We start from the raw sequence: 8,550 nt of genomic DNA, 5'->3' as shown, positions 1-8,550 counted from the left end.
TTTATTTTATAACACGTTATCAGCACGATTCCGCTCGAGGAACGAATCCGCTCGAAGTATTGCGTTTTGAGAAGAAAGGCAATGAGACTATGTATCATTATGTTTTCTATTCCAAAGTGAAAAGAATGATCGACCTCCTCGCACGTTTTTGTAAATAATGGAGTTTACCTTGTCCATCTTGAAATGTAAGTGCATCATGATAAAAAGGTATGTGTTTTATTGAATCTAAGAATCAATCAAATAATAAGATATTATGTTGCTTTAACGATTGTTGTTTTATTTATTGTAAATAGTGGTTGCTAGCTTTGTACCACAAATATTGTTAAATGCACTGAAGTTGCAAGATTTGAAAGCGTAAATAAGTACGATTCTGAGATGCACATGAAGTTGCAAGATTTGAAAGCGTAAATGAGTACGATTCTATGAGATGCACATGAAGTTGCAAGATTTGAAAGCGTAAATGAGTACGATTCTGAGATGCACATGAAGTTGCAAGATTTGAAAGCGTAAATGAGTCCGATTTCTGAGATGCACATGAAGTTGCAAGATTTGAAAGCGTAAATAAATACGATTCTGAGATGCACATGAAGTTGCAAGATTTGAAAGCGCAAAATTTGAAAGCGTAAATAAATACGGTTTTGTAGTTTTTGAAATTAATTCTCTTTTGAAATTATAAGGAGAAAATATTATTCATGAAAATATCGACAAATTTTCAAGTTTCGATTTGTTGTTACAATAGTAATATTGTAAAAGGAGTTTTAAGAAATACTCGAATGATATCATGCCTATTTGTGGGTGAGTAAAATAATGGACTATTAATGAAAAGTCATGAAGCTCGTCTTATTGGTTCTGTTCCATTCCCTGAAGTGAATGCAACAATTCATGATATGCCGAAAGAAGGCAAAATTAAAATTATGATCATGATTGTAGAAGAGGATGAGGCAAAAGGCGGAATAATTACCGTCATTATTATGGAAGTAAATAAGAGAATAATAAGGATTCTCAATATAACAATTCAAGAAGTGAAGATAATATTTTTTACCGATTTGGTATGAAAGCTATTAGACATGTATCTATCATACTCCACAATATTTAATTAAGCTTTGTCAAGCCTTAATTAAATAAATAAAAATAATGTGGAGATAAATTAGATTTTCCAAAATCATGATACTTGAGCAATTTTTGCCTATAAAAGGAATGATTTTGATGGCCTCACAGATACCACATATCTAGATCTTGCAAACTTCTTTGAAGATAATAGTTGAAGATTTGATTATGTAATTATTTTCTCTTCAAATCTCATCTCATATGTTAGTTTATCTTAAATTTAATCTTTTTCTTCTATAATTTTTTTATTGACTTTCTATATATCTTTTAATATATTTTGTTTCATTTTGATGAAGAATGTGAATATTCTCTTATATCTTTGTGCGCATATTATCTGAGAGAAAAATATACATATTTCTCTTATTTGATGATGCGGAAGCTAATGTTCATATAAAATCGGTAGTACAACATTGATTGGAAGCTCCGGAAGAGCTAATCTATTATTATCTGGGAGATAAAATTGGTTATAAATAATTCATTATTTTGTAGTAAGTCTCAAAGAAACTTATTAAGTTTCAAGCTATTTGCCAAAATTATTATCAGATTGAGACTACAAATAATGGTATAAGTAATATCTATACAAAGTTATTAGATATTTCTCCCAATTTGTACTACACGAATATCGCATGGTTGAAACACATGCTTGGGTAAATCAAATGAACATTGATTCCAATAATTTTATTATTTGGCATGACCGGTTGGACCATACCGGATCAAGTATGATGCAAAAAATTATTGAAAATTCAATTGTCATCCATTGAAAAACCAGAAGATTCTTCAATTAAGTGAATTTTCTTGTATTGTTTGTTCTCAAGAAATATTTATTATTAATATTCACCAGCTAAAGTTGAGATTGAACATTTTACGTTTTTGAAACGTATAGAGGGTGAAATGTATGGGCCCATTCACCCATCATGTGGACCATTCAGATAATATATGATTTTAATAGATGCATCTATAAAGTGGTCACATGTATGTTCATTATGAACTCGCAATTTGGTGTTTGCGAGATTGTTTGCTCAAATAATGAGATTAAGAGCATAATTTATGAATTATAAGATAAAGACAATTTGTCTTGATAATCTTTGGTGAATTTACATCTCGGGCTTTATGATTATTGTATAACAAGCTGAGATCACGGTTGAATAGCTTTGTTACTCATGTTTATATCCAAAATGGTTTGGTAAAATTATTTATTAATTGTCTCCAATTAATTGCTAAACCATTGTTTATGAGAACAAAGCATCATTTGTACGCATCAGGCCAAAAGGTTGTCATAAATTCTCCCTATTACAATTGGCTTATGGTCAGAAGCCAAATATTTCTCATCTTAAAATTTTTGGATGTACGGCTTACGTTCCAATTGCTCCACCACAGCGCACAAAGATGAGTCCCAAAATAAAGTTGGGAATATATGTTGGATATAAATCTCCTTATATAATTCAATATATTGCTAAGGATAGGAGATTTATTTAATGCAATACTTGCTGAGTATTATTTTGATGAATTAGTTTTTCCAACATGAGGGGAGAGAATAAACGAGTTGGAAAAAGAGATTGATTGTATGCATTATCATTATCTCATTAGATCCTCATTTGAGAAACTTGTGAACTTGAAGTTCAAAGGATAATGCAATAAATATTATAAATCAACTGCGAGTTCTTTGACTGCTAAGAGTTACTAAATCTCATATTCAGTTGTAAATGCTCCAATTAGAATTGATGTCTGAGGACAATCTATCAGTGCAAATGAAATTAAACCACGTTTAAAACGTGGAAGATCAATCGGTTCCAAGGATAAAATCCTAGAAAAGAAAAGGAGCAAATGATCAAGATGGTCATAATATGGAGACAATTGATTATGAAGATCCTGAAGACATAACTTTCTATAAAACCCCAGAAGAGGTTCAGGTACCTGAAAATAATGAAGAGATCTCGATTAGTTATGTCATTGCAGGAAAAAGATGGAACCGAAAAGATAAAGTTGTCGACAACATTTTTGCATATTATGTTATTGTTGAAATAATACATCAAGGCGAGGATCTTGAATATAAATTTGTTGATGAATATAAATCAAGAAATGATTGGCCAAAATGTAGAGACGCAATTCAAGCGGAATTGAATTCGCTTGAAAATTAAAGTTTTTGGACTGTAGTCCAACATCCGAAGGTATAAAGCCCGGTGGGGTACAATTGAGTTTTCTGCGAAAAATGAAATGAGAAAAATAATGAAATCGTGATATATAAAGCATGAATTATGGCACAAGAATTTTCGAGATGCCTGGCATTGATTACATGGAAACATGTTCTCTTGTGGTGGATGCAATCACCTTGAGATATCTTATTAATGCGCGGTATATGAAAATTTTGACATGCGTCTAATGGATATTATTACAGCCTATTTATATGGCTCACTCGAGTGTGAATATATATGAAAATCCTGAAGGATTCAAAATGTTGAAGCATATAAAAATTCCTAGGAAGTTTGTTCAATAAGGCTTCAAAGATTATCAAGGCATATATGGTAATCTCCTTAGTGGATATTTACTAAATGAAAAGCATAAAAATGATCCAATTTATTATTGTGCCTTTATTAAAGGATATGGATCTAATTTTAGTAAGTATATATGATGATGATTTAAATATCATCGAAACTCTGAAGAGTTTCCAAAAGTAGTAGATTATTTTAAGAAAGTTGAAATGAAAATCTTGAAAAGACAATGTTTTGTCTTGATTTATAAATTGAGCATTTGATGAATGAAATATTCGTTCATCAATCAACTTATATAGAGAATATTTTGAAGAGATTTTATCTAGATAAAATACATCCATTGAGTACCCCAATGGTTGTGAGATCGCTCAATATAAAGAAAGATTCATTTCGACCCCAAGAAAACAGTGAAGAATTTCTTGGTCTGAAGTACCATATCTTAGTGCTATTGGGGCATTAATGTATCTTCTTGATAATACACAATCGGATGTAGCATTTTCTATAAGTGTATTAACAAGATTTATTTATTCTCCAATACGAAGACACTGAAATGTTATAAAACATATATTTCAGTATATTTGAGAAATTATTGACATGATATTATTTTATGAATGTGGATATCAACTTACTAGTTTTGCGGATGCGGGATATTTATCTGATCTACATAAAACTAGATCTCAAACATGCTATTTATTTTCAAGTGAATGTTAGCTATTTTATATTTGGTTAAGATCAATGATACAACACATTCATGAAGCATGCAATCTTCTACTAGAAGAAGGGAATTTCAACAATATTATATGAAGATTATCTGCATGCAAAGCTCAATTGAAGGGATGATACATCAAAGAAGATAGAGCGAAGCATATTTCACCGAAATTCTTCTTCACTCTTGATCTTCAATGAAATGGTGAAATATATGTTCATTGAATTCGTTCAAGTGATAACTTGTGAGGTTTATTTATTGAGGCGTTGCCTACTTCAAATGTTGAGAAGTTGGTATATGATAATGGAATGTACGTATTCAAAGATACTCAATGATGTTATCATCGGGGGGAGTAAAATACGTGCTCTTGCACTCTTTTTCCCTTAACCAAGGTTTTGTCCCCCGGGTTTTCTGGTAAGGTTTTTAATGAGGCGACTACCAATACGTATTATTTAGATATGTATACTCTTTTTCCTTCACTAAGATTTTTTTCCCACGGGGTTTTTCTTAGTAAGGTTTTAACGAGGTACATTATCTATTGATGGACATCCAAGGGGAGTGTTATAAATAATATTTATTATGGATGTCCATTACCCCAAAGAGATTGTACTTCCAATTGAAGATCTCAATTACCTCGGGATGCAATATTGGTGAAGATCACAACCATCTCATTACACAATATTGGTAGTCAATATTTCCATTCTATGCACCTTCTATCTTGGGCGGCAATCTATCTTTCCATATCAAGAATATCTTATTGTGTGCAAGAATCATATATTGTATTTCCATATCGAGTAGATGCTCCTTCTACTATAAATATGTAATGCACTCAATTGAATGAATTAGTTCGATTGAACTCATCTTGTCTTTCTTCTTTGTATCTAATATATTTTCTCTTTATTTAAAAAAAAACCCACCCCTGATTTTCTCCCCAATTCAAACCCGATTTGGTCCATGATCTTGACCATGAGTTTGGCCTTGATTCTGACTTTAATTTGGGTCCTAATTTTGACCTAATTTTTTGCTTTGATTATGATCCTAACTTTCATCCTAATATCGATTGTCAAACTTACTTTGATCCAAGTTCTATATTTTGACCCTAAGTCATTTTGATACAATGAGTCCACTTATTTTTATATTATTTTTCATTTCTATTGATGTTATCATTTAGTGAAAATACATGATTTTTTTTATTTAATTTTTTCCTATGTTATAATAAAAACAAACCAAATCATTTGTTATATCCTACATTCTTATTAAATATATTTATGTAAAAACAATTGTTGGCTTGCTTAGAATAAAAATTCTAATCCAATTTAATTAGGGGGCTTGAAAATCAAAATTATAATTAAACTAGGCTAGTTTTTAAAGGCCATCAGAAATTATTACTCATAATTAGGGCATTATACAATAGAAATTTCAATTATATTATTCTAGGTACTATTTAATAATCATTACACAAAAACAAAGTTTAACTGAGTGTAATTGTGTGTACTAGCCTCATACTATAAACAAAAATTGAAAACCAATTCAAGTCATTCTTGTACCTAAGCATTACTTTTATAAATCAACAATCCTAATTTGGAACATCTAAATAAAATTTTAAAATAAAATGTTCTTAAGAGAAATTAGAATGACATGATTTATAGATTAATTTTTTTATATCTCATAATGTATTAAAAAAAAATATACTTTTAACCATATTAATTGTTGATAAAAGATAATGCATCGGCCTCCAATGATGTGAAGTATTTAATATCTATTGTATATATTTTTTTATTAATGAATCAATAAATGAACATGAAATCAAATTGCAAAGAGATTGACAAATAAATTATTGTTCGAATGCAATTCATTGGTATTTTTTTAATGTAAGAACCTCATTGTTCAATCCATAATTGACCAAATTATTGGTATTATTTGAAAAAAAAATTAATTTTGAAGAATAAAATATACTAACCTACGTTCTTCCATTGCTGATGTCCATTCACTTATATCCTTTGTGAGAGTCACTGTAACCAATAAATATGCATTTGCATGAGCGATATTGCAATTTTGTTGTTATAGGGACGAAGCCAAGAACAACAAGCACATTTATACACACGTAATTGCAAATAATTAAGTAGAGTTTTATATAAAACTTAAAAAACACTCTGATTATGAAGAGTTGCAATAGGAAGCCAATTGATCAAGTAGATTGTTGTCTCAAATGCGGTTAATCAAAAAGACATAGGAACACCTTAATGAGAAGATTGAGGTGCAATACCCCGAATAGAATGAACTAATTGAGAGGGAAAAGAGGCATTACTATGATTTAAATTAAAAGGTCATTTATGGGATTTACCCATTTGACAATCTTCACAAATAGAGTGGGATTGGGGATTAAACTAATGAAGCTGAATTTCGAAAAATAAAAACAAGACATTTAGAAGAAAGATGACCAAGACGATCATGCCACATAGTTTTGGAGATTTTTTGTCAACAAATGCTTGAGGTGGTGAAGGAGATGCCTGCAATGAGGCTGGAAAAAAAATAAAGGTATTCATTCCTTGGAGCAGGATGGAGCTAGAACGAGGATCCTTCACAAAACAAGAAGGGTGAAATTCTAAAATCACATTATTATTAGAGGTGAATTTACTAACAAATAGCAAATTTTTTGTAATTTTAAGAACATGAAGAATGTCTTAAATGAAACAAATGAGTGGGGCTAGAAAGAATAGAATGTCAATATGTGTTATGGCCAAACCTTCAACTTACCAACTTTAACTTTGTCAGATCCATTGTAGGGAGTGCTCATATGTAGATTGTTCAGTAAGATGGTGAGATGCGCCTAAGTTAGGGTACTACGCCATATCTAAAGAAGGGGTTAGTGGGTTACTAGCAAGCCTATAGGAGATAAACAATGGGGTGGTCCTTGAAAAGTTGGGTTATACTTGTTGTAGTAGTCGAGACCAAAGTGATTGCCACCTTGACAAATCTAATAGAGAGTAGAACCTCCTGGATGATTAAGGTTATGCGAGAAGCGTCCAGAGCCACTTCCACGTCTGTTGAGATACCCATGGCCACAACCAAAACAACAATTGGAAGAGTTCTATGATTGAAGGGGGGTGGTATGGCTACTTTGTTTGCTTCAACCAATGGAAGATCCAAAATTAAGAGAACGCTGCTCTTTGAGAATTTCTAGACTATAAACAAGACCAGTGAAGTGATCATGACTAAAAGGATCAGTACAATTCATATTCAGTACCAATGCCACAAAGAATAGTGAGACTGATGTCTGCATAAAAAATAGGATGAGAAGCAACAACTAAATTTGCAACAATTTCTCTAACATTCTGGAGATTGCCATCCATAGAGGAGGAGCCCTTTTAAATTTGAATGAGTTGATATTTGAGTCGTATAATTCATGCTTGAGAGTGGAAGCATAGGTGCATTTGAGAGTGAGTCATGCTACTTAAGAAGAAGATATACCAACAATATAAGTCATGGATTGAGTAGTGAGAGAAGAAAATAATCTAGCTTAGAATTAGTTGATCCTGTCATTTCCAAAGGGAATGCTCTGGAGTTGTAGGCGGTGGGGATGGAAAGTTTCCATCAACACACCCTAAAAGATCATAAGCAAGAAGTATGGCATGAACTATGCACACCAAAAAAGGAAATTGGTGTTGTCCAATTTAATGGGAAGATGTTGGATCACGTTTGAAGGAGAGATGAAGGAGGAAGCAAAAGAGGAGGAAGTAGTGGTGGAAGCATTAGTGCTAGACATGATGTTTTAAACAACTGATTCCTCCTTTTCTTTATTCTGTGCAATAACCATAAAAAGAAGAAATGGAAAGAAGGAGACGATAGTCGTTATTGAGTTGCAGCAAAAGGAAGAACGAAACAAAGATAAAGGAGAAGAAAGAGCATAATTGAGGGGAAGATCTATTTCTTTCTTCTTCTTTTCTTTTACTTTGTTTTCTTTTTTTTTCCCCCTTTTGGGACAATAGTCAAAGGCTCTGATACCACTCAAGAGAAAGAGGTGCATTAGCTATAAGCTCTATGTGAGCTAGACTGGATTTAGTTATAGTGTTTGTATTGGAAGAGTTATGATAATACAAGAAAAGAAAGATAGAATGAAACTAGAGTTAAATGATTATGATGTTAGGGTTGTGGCTCTTTGAGTTTGAGTTTGAGTTTGAGTGAGATAATAATAACATGCTTGTTAAATGAAGTTTGAATACAACTATCGTTATCCTTTACATAGGG

The sequence above is a fragment of the Hakea prostrata genome, chromosome 10 (genome assembly GCF_041222555.1).
Source record: "Hakea prostrata isolate BN-2017 chromosome 10, UWA_Hpros_2, whole genome shotgun sequence".
In the NCBI taxonomy this organism is placed as follows: domain Eukaryota; kingdom Viridiplantae; phylum Streptophyta; class Magnoliopsida; order Proteales; family Proteaceae; genus Hakea; species Hakea prostrata.
This window is presented reverse-complemented; position numbering follows the sequence as displayed.